Here is a 14,154-nt window from a genome sequence, read left to right as displayed (position 1 = left end):
TAGCAGATCAATTTATGAAATTGCCTTGGGTTTTGATCCCCGTCTCCTCACGCGTGTGTTGATTGACCCGACCCGGCGTACGGCAGCTATAGAAAAACTCATGTCGGCCTTGGCAATACAGGGCTGTAGCGGCAAAACTGATCTGGTACTCGGATTCGACGGACCGCGTTGCAACGACGACGCAGAAGAACATCAAACCCTATCTTCCCTTAAACTCAAAACTCATACTGTTAGCTCCAAGGCTAATACCAATTCTGACCACAAACATTGAATTTGCCGGCTCTGCCAAAAAACTGTCCCATGCCGGACCATCTTGCGTGATTCTTCCGCACCGGTTCTTCTTCATCCGGCTAATTTGCGAACTTCTCGAAACCCGGATAAAGATCCCTTCAAGAACTCAACACCACCGTGCGCAAGCCCTACGATGGGCGCCAACTGTCGTACCCTAGGTACATATCATCGTCATTAGCCCCCGAATGGTTCTGGGTCCGAATGGAGATGGAGTTGAAGATGGTTCCAACTCGATGTTCATGCTTCGGAAGCATTTTACTTGGATTGGTGAACCATGCAAAAATTCTGACTTCATTTCCAGTCGCCTTGAGCCATTCAAAGATTGTCGAGTGAACTTTAGTTGATAAGCTTCGAATGTTGATACGGCATAAAATCTTTGGCACGATCGACTGCACTGTCATTCCTAGATCTCGCGGGATTCAAAATCTGGGGAAGCGCGCGGGACGTAGAGAGCCGTAGTAAGCGGGGCGGATTAGGCAGGGGCGCCTCGATTCTCGCGCGGCCTTTTTCGCCACGTATCGAGCACGTGACTGTTGCGGGATTTGGCAGGATTGCCTGGGTCCACAAGTCAGTCACTCGAGGAATAGGACCATATAAGGCGTCCGGGCCGGTGTCTTTGCACAGTGCGCCCCATTTTCCCCCTTCTTCCTCTGCTTCTCCACTGCATCCGCCTCCGCCCTCGGCGTCACCGCCCAGTCTGAGCTCAACCTGCTGCAATGGGGAAGGACAAGACGGCGGTTTTGGAGCGCGCGAAGAAGGTGACGACGAAGGCGAAGAGGAAGAAGACGAGCCAGGGAGGGTTGTTGTCGAGAACTGGCCTGCCGCCCAGCTGGATCCAGTGCGACTGGATCCGGTTGACGATCCAGCGAGAAGACATGGAGGATCTGGCTGAGGGGGGCTAATTCCCCACGAATCTTGGCGGATTCCGGAGGACGAGACCGAGCCGCGACCACAGGAGGGTGAGTGTGTCCTTCTTGCGATCCACGTCGACCGCGGTTTCTCTTTGCCTGCCCATCCTTTCTTCCGGGGTTTTCTGAACTTTTTTGGAGCCCAACTTCATCACTTTTCTCCCAACACCATCACATACCTTGATGCATACGTGTCCATGTGTGAGAACTTTCTAGGCTCTCGACCGCACTGGGGTCTCTTCAAACACATTTTCACCTGTCGTTCTCAATCTGTAAAAAAGGCCAATCCGAGTGATGAGAGGACACACGTGATATAGATGTGTGGAGGTCTAGGGATCTAGATGAGGAATAAAAGCGCGTTCCCTACTATGATTCTTCCCGAGTCAGTCAGAGGGTGGTAGTCGACCTGGTTCTATTGTAAGGACCAACCGACCCCGGGTCAGTCGACTAGCCTCCTCCGTTTTCCATAGGACGAGTTGAGAAGCCTTCTCCCTTGAGAGTGACTCCAGATGAGAAAGTGGAGGTGAATATGTTGGTTGAGCGAGTAGTCCAACTTGTCCGCGACAGCGTGACTGGCATGGACTTGCTAGAGGTGTTCCTTAGTCGACGCATCCAGCCACTCCAAGCCCGTGACCATCCAATGTGGATGTATTCGGGTATTGAAGACAGCACTCGGATCCACCCAGAGGAAGTTGACGAGGGGACGGTGGCACAGTGGCTGCAAGGTATTACCGGCAACAAAGACAACCCCAGGGGGTCTAGGAGGATTCCTCCACTCGACAACACAAACGAACTTGGCAAGGTCTGACTCTTTTCTTCCAAGTGTCTTTTGTTCTGATATGCATTTGTTCTCGAAACTGATTGATATCCACTCAACTCTATGCCTTGCAGATCTATACTGAGATGTATTCGATGCCCAACGGAGAGTAGACGCAGGAGGGAGAGGCGAGCGGGGGCGACAGCGGCGACTGGCATTCTGACAGAAGAGGAGACGGGGAGAGTGAGGACTTGAGCAGTGGTGAGGAGGTCGACTCCCCTCCTCGCACGGAAAGATGCTCCAAGCAGAGGCGGGACCCAGCAAGTGTCCGTGGCAAAGCAACTCCGCCGATTGAACAGACCTCAAAGCACACACGAACATCTTCTCCTATGCCAACTAAGAAAGCTCTGAAGCAACCCAGAGTCGTGTCGTCAAAACCTTGGAAGGACTTGCCCAAGATTAAAGTGGACGTCCCTATCGCTTCTGGGTAATCATTGAGCTCGACTTCTTAGTTTTTGCATGACTTGATCTTTGGTCGATTCACTTTCCTGTTTTAACCGAGTGAATTCTGAAATTTGCAGTGCTGCTTCTGGGACTTCTATTTACCAAGATGATGATGACGAGGAGATGGAAGACTCGTTCACCTCCAACGCAGGTATAAGTTTTTTCATCTTGTCTTTACTTTATCAGCCATTTTGACGGTCGACTGAACTCTTGCAATTGATTGCTTTGCAACTCCACCCAGTGTGATTGAACTTCTAGATGACGACGAAGATGTGCCATAGAGACCCATGGGAAGGAGGGGCGGGACTTCGAGCAGGAAGGCACCAGCTGGCAAGACGTCCCAGTCGACGCCGGTCATGGAAACAGTGATTCAGCAGTCCGGAGACGTGAACTGGGCTTCTATTACTTTTGTTGTTCCAGTGTCGAGTGAACGCCCTTCATCATCGACTACACAAGTCCCTATTTCTTCTTCCCAACACCATGCCTCGGATCCTCAAGCTGCCGCGACTGAACCACCATCTCCACTGATCGTCACCCATCATGTTCCGGAGGACCAGGCAAGTGGATGAAGACAGTGCATGAGACCAGCCAGGCTACCTATGATGCCAGTGCAGCCCTCAAAGCCAATGTCTAGGTCAGTTGGTTTCCGATTGATCTCCTAGCTTGACGCTTGTTCTGTAAGGATATGCTACCTGAAAACTTTTTCATTGTGCATCCATTTGTCAGTCTGTACTTCGCATCCGTACACCCACTGGTTGTTTCAATTTATGCCAAGTAGTTTTTCCAGTTGAGTCAACTAGGTTGTGTCGATTGTAACTTTGGACTAGTGGGGGCACGCAGAGTGCACCCACTGGGTGTAGTCCCCGAGACCGTCGTCGAATGTGTGATTCGGCGGGGGTCTTGATAAAAAGATCTTGTTCTTCAGTTCTTCCACTCGGTCTGGGCGGACCATGTCGAGTGGAAGCTGAACTAGTGGGGGCACGCTGAGTGCACCCACTGGGTGTAGTCCCCGAGACCGCGGTCGATTTCGGGCAGTCAGTTGTGGTCTGAGAATAACTGTTGCCGCTTTTCTTTTCTTTTTCCACTCGGTCTGGGCAGACCGTGTCGAGTGGAACCTGGACCAGTGGGGGCATGCTAAGTGCACCCACTGGGTGTAGTCCCCGAGACTACTGTTGAATGTTTGATTCTGTAGTAGTCTTAGAATTTTTTTCACTCAGAAGCGAATAATATTTGATTCTGTCCACTGATGTATCTTTTTACTGACTTCAGAAATCCTGTGAGCTCATCTCCAAATTTGCTGAATTCGAGGAGAAGCAGAGATAGCTCAACCTTGACTTGGAGTTGGCCAAGTAGAACTTGCAGAAGGCCAAAGACGAAACAGCTGGTATGGAAGGTAGCAACTTGTCGACTGTGTGATTGGACTGTCTCTCAAGTCATCTCCTCGTTCTTCTCTCTGAACCGAGTGCCATGTGTGTGTGTGTGTGTGTGTGTGTAAAATAGATGGGGCACCTAGGTGCCTGGCACCTTGATCATTTCGGAAACTGTGATATATTTAATTCGTTCCTTAACTATTCTTCATGCAAGACTTTCCATGGTTATGTTTTATTTTTGGTTCTAACAATTGGACATGCAAGACTTGCTATAGAATCAAACTATTAATGTTGACTTTTTTTTGAATTGCTGCAGGTATATAATGTGCGTATTTTTGTTCCTAACTATCTAATACCTACCGATGAAATTATATGCATACGCATGTATATATGTATTCAATAAATTTTTTTTCAACTATTACATTTATTGTTTCCTAATTATCTAAAATGGGTATCATATACTTACTAACGAACGTATGTACGTACGCGGGTATGTATATACACAATAATTTATTTGTTGACTAATTGCATTTTATTTTTGTTTCCTAACTATGCAATACGGTTATATAATACTACTGACAAAAATATTATAATACCCGGTAGACGTATATAACCTGCTATATGAAAAAGGGTATAAAAATATTGTATATACTCAGTCGAGTATATACCCGACTATGTGAATAAGTGTAGGAAAATATTATACATCCAATAATATTTTTCAAGTGGCACACTTGTATGCCCGGCTGTACGAAAAAAACATAAAAATATTATACATAATCAGTCGACGTATATACCTAAAATAAATATGGCTACATGATGTACGTCTATCTAATATATACCCAACATATTTCGAGTACAAAAACATACTTAAGATATTTTGGGTTATGTATGTATATACCTAGTGATTTATTCAAGGTATTAGACACTCGGTGAAAAATAAAGGCGAGCAAATAAAAAAATATGATATCCATTGTACGCGAAAGAATACCCGGCTACGTGACGTATGAGACATGCATGGGCTTAATTTGGTGGGTATTAAGTGTCCATATTAAGCAATAATTAGCAAAATTTCTTTCCTAATACAAAATTAATTAATTTATCAATTAATGCTAATACTAATTACACGTGCACACATCTTAGTGTCATCCAACAGTTTTTAGGCAAGGTGCCTAGGCACGTAGGTGTCCCATATTGGCGTCCTATATATATAGGCTCTGGCGCAAAAGGACCTTGATCTCGCCGCAGCACAGAAGGAGGCTCAGGAGAAGAGAACACTCACCGACAAGAAGCTGGCTTCAGTCGGGGCTCTAGAGGAAGACAACGCCAAGCTGAAGACATCTCTTGCCGAGGCTAACAGAGAAGTGACTCGTCTGAAGAAGGACAACATAGCCTTGAACGACAAGATTGAAGACATTTCTTGGAAGAGAAATGACCTGGAGGATTATCTGGAGGGACTTGCCAAGAAGTTATTCCTTATGCTTGAAGGTACCCTTCTTTGTCCGACTGTCTCGCTATTGTCGATTTACCATAAAGCCGTCGACTCACTAGTTCTTTGTGGTTGTAGAATTCTGTCAAAACTTTGAGGAAGAAACTTGGCGAATCGAGACAAACTTGGACCCCATCAATTCCCCTGTCAAGGATGAAGCTGCCATGAACGTGCTTCGACTAGAATCCCGTCTTGCCAGCATTACAGACTACCTCACTCAACTGAAGGTTGCGGTGTCGCGAATTGACATGGCGCTTTGGCCAAAGGAGACGCTCCAAAATGACCCCGAGTCTTTGATGGCTCGACTCAATGAGATCCTTGGTCGAGTGCAAGAATGGAAGAAATCGTCTGCTCGATGTGGTGCTGACGTAGCTCTGTCTCTTGTTCGCATCCATTGCAAGGAGGCCAAATAAGAGAAGCTAGCAGTGATCAAAGTTGCCAACACCAAGAGACTTGACTTCCAGTCTTTTATGGAGACCTTCATTGCTGCTGCTACTCGAATTGCAGATGGAATCGACCTCGATGAGTTCGTCGAGCCTGCCAGCCCTCTTCCTACGGAGTGAACAAACTTTTTACGATCCGATTAAATTTGCCTCGATATGCCGAGTGGTTTCATAACCGTTTAAACTCCTTCGGGCCTGATGCCCGAGTACTTTAATCTGCGGTCTGGAACCTCGTAGGATTTATCTGAACTTTGTTGTTTTTGAATCTCTTGACTCTGAGTGGAACTTGATTCTTCAGTCTGAATTGTTACTGACTCTGTGATGCGGCTCAGTCGAGTGGACCATGAACAAGGGCACTAGGGGCCGTCCATGACCTGCACCTCGTCATCCTTGTGGATTAAGATGGAGCGCACATTATACTTGTGCCGCAGCTCTGAGGGTAAGGTCGTAGTCGACCCGCACCTCATCGCCCTTGCGGATCGAGATGAAGCGCACATTGTACTTGTGTCGCAGCTCTGCGGGCAAGGTCGTAGTCGACCTGCACCTAGTCGTCCTTGCGGATCAGGATCGAGCGTGTTTTAATCTTAGGCGAGTACGGGACTGCAGCTAAGCCCCCGAGTGGGAGGGTTGCTCTTCACTCGGTAGGATTTTTTGACCTTAGGCTAGTACGGGACTGCAACTAAGCCCCCGAGTGGAAGGGTTGCTCTCCACTCGGTAGGATTTTTTAACCTTAGGCGAGCACGGGACTGCAGCTAAGCCCCCGAGTGGGAGGATTGCTCTCCACTCGGTAGGATTTTTTGACCTTAGGTGAGTACGGGACTGCAGCTAAGCCCCCGAGTGGGAGGGTTGCTCTTCACTTGGTAGGATATTTTAACCTTAGACGAATACGAGACTGCAGCTAACCCCCGAGTGAGAGGTTTGCTCTTCACTCGGTAGGATTTTTTAACCTTAGGCAAGTACGAGACTACAGCTAAGCCCCCGAGTGAGAGGCTTGCTCTTCACTTAGTAGGATTTTTTAAACTTAGGCGAGTACGGGACTGCAGTTAAGCCCCCGAGTGGGAGGGTTGCTCTTCACTCGGTAGGATTTTTTAACCTTAGGCGAGTACGACACTGCAGCTAAGCCCCTGAATGAGAGGCTTGCTATTCACTCAGTAGGATTTTTTAAATTTAGGCGAGTACGGGACTGCAGCTAAGCCCCCGAGTGGGAGGGTTGCTCTCCATTCGATATGATTTTTTAACCTTAGGCTAGTACGAGACTGCAGCTAAGCCCTCGAGTGAGAGACTTGCTCTTCACTCGATACGATTTTTTAAACTTAGGCGAGTACGAGACTGTAGCTAAGCCCCCGAGTGAGAGGCTTGCTCTTCACTCGGTAGGATTTTTTAAACTTGGGCGAGTACGAGACTGTAGCTAAGCCCCCGAGTGAGAGGCTTGCTCTTCACTCGGTAGGATTTTTTTAAACTTAGGCGAATAGGATTCGCAGCTAAGCCCCCAAGTGAGAGGTTTGCTCTTCACTCGGTAGGATTTTGTTTTTGAAACTTAGGCGAATCGGATCGCGGCTAAGCCACCCACTGGGAGATTTTGGACACATGTATAAGTAATAACAATCATTTAGGAGACTGTAAAACCATGTCCTTGATAAACAAACTGAAAGGTACTTCTTATTACATCTCGATAGTCTGACTGCTTAAGTATTAAAATGGCGGAGAAGCTCTGCATTCCAAGCGCGTGGCTCATCTTTCTTATGTTCCACATTGTACAGGTGGTATGCTTTGTTGTGGAGTACTTTGGTGATGATGAAGGGGCCTTCCCAGGCGGGAGCAAGCTTGTGTGGTCGTTTCTGATCCACTCGGAGAACTAGGTTCCCTTCCTGAAATGCTCGACCTCTTACGTTCCTAGAGTGGAACCATCGAAGGTTTTGCTGATAAATGGTCGATCTAATCAGGGCCATCTCTCTTTCTTCTTCCAAAATATCAAGAGCGTCTTGCCAGGCTTGTTCTGCTTCTGCCTCTGAGAAAAGCTCCACTTCCGGGGCATTATGGAGTAAATCAGTCGGCAGCACGGCCTCAGCTCCATAAACCATGAAGAAGGGAGTCCGGCTAGTCGACCGATTGGGCGTTGTTCTCAGACCCCACAGTACTGATGGTAATGAATCTACCTAGGAACCAGCCGCATGCTTGAGCTCGCGCATCAATCTGGGCTTCAACCCTTGTAATATCAAACCATTTGCTCTTTCTGCTTGTCCATTCGACTGTGGGTGAGCGACTGAAGCATAGTCGACTCGGGTGCCTTCGGAAGCAGAAATCTCTGAACTCATCTGAATCAAAGTTTGAACCATTGTCTATGATGATGTTGTGCGGGACTCCATATCTGAATGTTAACTCTCCGATGAAGCTGACGGCGGTTCCCGAATCAAGGTTCTCGATGGGTTTGGCTTCAATCCATTTAGTGAACTTGTCGACTGCAATAAGCAAGTGAGTGAGACCACTTCTGCCAGTCCTCAAGGGTCCAACCATATCCAACCCCCAAACAGAAAATGGCCAGACGAGTGGAATGGTCTTTAAAGCTGAAGCGGGCTTGTGAGACATGTTGGAGTAGAACTGGCAGCCCTCACACTTGTCGACTATTTCTTTTGCCATTTCATTCGCTCGTGGCCAGTAAAAACCTGCTCGGTATGCTTTGGCCACGATTGTCCGAGAGGACGCATGGTGACCACAGGTCCCCGAGTGGATATCATTGAGGATCATTCGACCTTCTTCTGGGGTAACGCATCGTTGAGCAACTCCAGTCACACTTTCCCTGTACAGTCGACCACTTCTCAAAGTGAAGGCTTTGGATCGATGGACAATATGTCGTGCTTCATCTTCGTCCTCTGGAAGTTCTTTCTTGAGAATATATGTGATACACGACACTGTCTAGTCAGGAATGACGACCAAAACTTCCATGATTAAGTCAACCACGGCTGGGACCTCAACTTCAGTCGGATCAGTAGAACTCTTAGGTTGCGGGGGCTCTTCTGTGAAGGGATCCTCTTGAACTGATGGTGTGTGAAGATGCTCCAAGAACACATTGCTGGGAATGGGCTCCCGCGTGGAACCTATCTTTGTTAGCTCATCCGCTGCCTGGTTCTTCAGTCGGGGAATGTGGTGGAGATCTAGCCCTTCAAACTTTTTTTCCAACTTTCTTATAGCATTCCAATAACCAGCCATAGCTGGGCTTCTGACGTCCCACTCCTTCATCACTTGATTGACCACCAAATCTGAGTCGTCGTAGACCATTAGGCGACGGACACCGAGTGAAATGGCCATTCGCAATCCATACAGAAGTGCTTCGTATTCAGCTTCATTGTTGGAGGAATCGAAGTGAATCTGAAGGACATAACTGAGTTTGTCACCTCGCGGGGATACCAGAACTACCCCAGCGCCAGAACCATTCAACATCTTGGATCCATCAAAGAACATAGTCCAATGTTCCGAGTGAACTTGAGTCGGTTGCTGTTGTTCGATCCACTCGATGAAGAAGTCTGCTATTGCTTGGGACTTGATTGCTTTCTTTGCCTCAAACTTAATATCCAACGGAAGGAGTTCAATCGCCCACTTTGCCACTCGACCAGTTGCATCTTTGTTGTTCAGAATTTTTTACAATGGAGCATTGCTAACGACTGTGATAGAATGATCTGAGAAATAATGTGCAACCTTCTTCGTGGCCAAGTAAATTCCATAGACAAGCTTCTGATAATGCAGATATCTCTGCTTGGACGGAGTTAAGACTTCAGAAATATAGTACACTGGGCGCTGAACCTTATAGGTTTTACCTTCTTCTTCCCGCTCGACCATGAGTACTGTACTGACAACTTGTCCAGTGGTTGCAATATAAAGCAGTAAAGCCTCTTTGCTGATTGGAGTAGCGAGCACCGGCTGGGTGGAAAGCAGGGTTTTGAGCTCTGCAAACGCTGCGTCAGCTTCAGGAGTCCACTCGAATTTATTAGATTTCTTCATCAATCCGTAAAGAGGCAATGCCTTTTCACCGAGACGAGAGATGAATCGACTCAAGGCGGCCAAACAACCAGTAAGCTTCTGAAATCGTGTATGCGCACAGGGCTTTTCATTCGGAGTATTGCGCCAAATTTCTCTGGGATTGCATCGATCCCACGTACGGAAACGAGGAAACCGAGTAACTTTCCACCTGGAACTCCGAATGTACACTTCGACGGGTTAAGCTTGATATCATATCTTCTCAGATTGGCAAAGGTTTCAGCGAGGTCAGTCAGCAGGCCAGAACCTTTACGCGACTTAACCACGATGTCATCCATGTATGCTTCCACATTATGACTGATTTGAGTAAGCGGGCACTTCTGTATCATGCACATGAATGTGGCACCAGCATTCTTGAGACCAAAAGGCATAGTAAAATAGCAAAAGCACCCGAATGGGGTGATAAAAACTGTTTTTATTTCGTCGGGTCCATACAGTTGGATCTGATGGTGCCCAGAGTATGCGTCCAGAAAGGACAATCACTCACACCCAGCAGTCGAGTCGACTATTTGATCGATGTGGGGAAAGGGAAGTGATCTTTCGGGCAGGCCCGATTGATATGCTTGAAGTCAATACACATACGGAGTGAATCATCTTTCTTGGGGACCATGACAATGTTTGTGTCAGGGATATACCCCGCGGTGTAACCCGGTCGGACTTAGCGACTCACTGGTAACCTAGCGGGTAGGACAGACGGATGACAAGGCCCAAGGCCCAAAAGGCCGGTTCATACTATGGTGAGCCAGTTTACAAGGAAAGGCATAAGGAATATTCCCTTATAAAGGAAGCAAGACTAGGACTCCAATTGTAATAGAGTAATCCTAATCCTACTAAGACTAGTCATGTAACCCGCCCCTTCAACATATATAAGGAGGGGCAGGGCTCCCCAAAGATGAACAAGTTTTCACAAGTTGGACAGGTTAGATTTAGACAGACAAGTCAATAGCTCTCAAGATAGAGCACCCTTGTAATTGTGATCATCATCATCAATATCAATGAAGCAGGATGTAGGCTTTTACCTCCACCGTGAGGGGCCGAACCTGGGTAAAACTTCGCGTCTCTTGTCCCACTCAACCCCTCTCAAGTTACCACATAGATGCGTTGGCCTCACGACTAAGTCCTGACACTAAGGACATCTACCGTGATAATTTCACGACAGTTGGCCCCACCATGGGGCCTGCGCACGATGGTGTTAAGTTCTTGAAGGGACATTTTCAAGGCATCAAACAAAACTTGTGATCGACCGGATTAAGAAGAGTCATTATGGAAGGATTTGGATTATTTCGAAGGCACGCGGTCGCCGACGTAAGTCACCGAGATTGGCAGGAGAGTTTCCGTCGCACATAAAGTATATTGCAGGAATCCATTGTGGTCGTTGATGAGTTTTGCTATGGATTTGATAGACGGGTCGGATCGCTGTTAGGTGGTCGCTATAAAAATCAGTCCGAACAGTGGTCGTCAGATCTATTCCGTATAGCTATTGGATGGGCCCTTGCACCATCGATATTTTCTGCCAAGTACTCCTACGCAGCAAAGGGATCGATCTGGTTTAGGACTGCAATTACTCAGCCTCGAGTCATCGTGGATAGACCGAAACGGACGTGAAGCAACCCTACACTGCGGTTAAGTCGCCATAGTCCCTTGTTTTCCTCCAATGGATCAAGCACATATACGCATATGCAAGGGGGATCGGTCATGCGGTGTCCTCACGTGAAGCCTGCAAAACAATGGGAAGACACCTCTGTTCGGACGAGACAACGGTAGCGATTGTACTACTCCAATTAGTACGCTGCCACCTGATGGTCAGGTTGATCTACAACTCAAAAAAAATTATTGGCCAAAACTGCTACGTGAGGAAGCGGCCAGATTGGAGCGGCCTTTGCAAAATTCATACACAGAGTATATACTACCAAGAAGACTAAAAGCTCTCACGTGGTCAAAAAAGTCCATCTTGGTGCTAGATGTGATGGCTAGTACGAAAGTGGTCAAAAGGAAAAAAAGACAAGGATTAGCAAAGTCAGACGATGGAATCTAGCCCGTGGACATCAAACCATGTCAGTCAGAAATTGTCAAATGCACCGCTTCGGCCCTGCTGAGTCGCCTACTTGCTGGGTTGAGCTGGCTTCGTCACGTGGCAGTGGCCCAGCCGGGTCTCGCTGCCCGCGGGCCGCCTCAGCTGCCGCACGCTGAGTCGCAGAACGCCGCCGACTGCCTCTGCTCCGGGTCACTGAATACCCCGAGCGGCCTCAACTCTGCCGCCGTCGTGGCTCGCTGACCCGTGATTGCCGTGAGCTACCACCTCCGCCTTGTTGCACCTGCTTGGTGGGAGGACAGGCAGATCAATCTTGTGGGACAAGCACCTGCTTGGTGGGAGGAATTTTCTCAACATTTTGAGGAAAAGACAAACGAAGACCCACATGGATGCTCAGTGCTACATCACGTAGACGTACATCTAGACGGGTTGTCTTTTTCGTCTGACGACTACGTCCAGTATTATCCAACACCCACATCATGTTGATCCGACAAATACCAGATGTTATTTACCTTATTTTTAGGTGCATATTAATTCGTCCGAGAAAAATTACTTTGTCCTGCTGTGTTTTACATGCAGAAGAATTGTTTATTACAAATTAGCATTATGCTGCGGAGATGGAGGTATGCCAACATCATTCGACATAGGTGGTCGTCCTTACTCAACGGACTCCCGCACCGACTTACAATGTTGTGGCCGACTCGCCCGCCCGCGCCGCCTTACAACGCCACCGACAACTCGTTCATCTGCCCTCGTGGCGGTTCACGCGTCTACGCCGGTTTAAAACGCGGAGGACAACTTGCTTGTCTGCGCCGACTTATAACGCCGCAGCCGATTCATCCGCCTATTACCGCAGCCGATTCACCCGTGAGTGATTTCAGCTTCACCTAGTGATCATCAGCTCCATGGCGGATTATTTTCTGTCTAAACACATCAGGTGATATTCATCTAAAATATGTTTTATTAGCATATATTATTTTTGTCAAAGAGCAGTTTATCTTTGCCTTGGTCTGCAATATTGTTTACGCAGGACAATTATTCACTGCAAAAGATATGGCTGTGTCATTGATGAATAACTCGCGCCACCATTATAAGGCGTTAGTACCTTACCATGCCATCAAGCTCGATAAATAAATGTGCAAACCGCCATTCTACAGACCGGTTTACATCAATATAATGTGGCTAACTCGCCCGTCCACGCCGGTTTACAACGCCGCGGCCGATTCATGTGTATGTGCCGCCTCTGAAGCCGCAGTCATCTTTGTCGTTCGTCTCTCGCGGCCTGGTCTACATTGACACGCCGGGCCGCACCTGTCTGCATGAGTTGTTTATTGACCGCCGTCTCCGATGAATGACTCAATAAACATGCACACAAGTCGCCGCCACTACAGTTTGGTAAGAGTTCAAACAACCAGCTGGGATGAACCGCTGGCCGGATTATTGACACAAATCATACAGAGTCATTTATGACCCGCCACGATCGACCTCAAACTTCCGTGGATTTACATTGCGTTATCAACGCTAAGGATATACAATGAGTATTGTGAAGATCATTAACTCGCCGCCTTGCTTCCAGCTTCAACATATGATAGCGGTCCGCTGTTCAGCTATATGCCGGATTATATCAGGGCCAAGTATGAAGAATCTCAAGCCAACTCCTTGAGTCGTCTTAAGACTTGGGGGCTACGATGACATGACTCAGCAAATCTTGCCAGTTTCAGCAAATTTAAGAACCCCAGGACGATGGAGGGAAAGATAACCCGGTCCCAGAGACTACTGTTATATTGATGAAAATTTAAAGGCCGTCAGAAAAATTTCCGGCTTAGAAAGTATATGACAGTTACAAAATCCCGGCTCAATGAAGAAGTTCCGGGTCATCAGAAAGGATTTCGGTTTAAAATCCGGCTCAAGGGAAGTTAGTCTCACTAAAGCTCTCAAAAATCCGATTTATAATCCGGTTCAAGGGAAAACTGTCTCCCACAAAGCTCTGAAGATCTCAAATCCGGTTTAAGAATTTCCGGTTCAAAAAGAATTAATTTCTCGCAAGTTCGAGTTTAAAGGTGGTCAGAAAATTTCTGGCTGAAAATCAAGATTCCGGTTTAAAATCCGGTTCAAGGGAAAGATGTCTCCCACACAGCTTTGAAACTCTCAATATCCGGTTCAAAACTCCCGGTTGAAGAAGAATTTATCTCTTGCAAAAAGTTAAAGGTTGCCGAAGAGGACCTATTGCCATGATGTGCGGTTCAAACATGGGTATCCTGCCTTATTGGTTTATCATATTATTGATCACTTGGGGGCTTCCTGTTCAAACATAGGTGTACTCACCAAAGA

This window comes from Triticum urartu, chromosome 6A (genome assembly GCF_056163025.1).
Source record: "Triticum urartu cultivar PI428250 chromosome 6A, HENAU_Tu73, whole genome shotgun sequence".
In the NCBI taxonomy this organism is placed as follows: domain Eukaryota; kingdom Viridiplantae; phylum Streptophyta; class Magnoliopsida; order Poales; family Poaceae; genus Triticum; species Triticum urartu.
Note: the sequence above shows the minus strand (reverse complement) of the source record.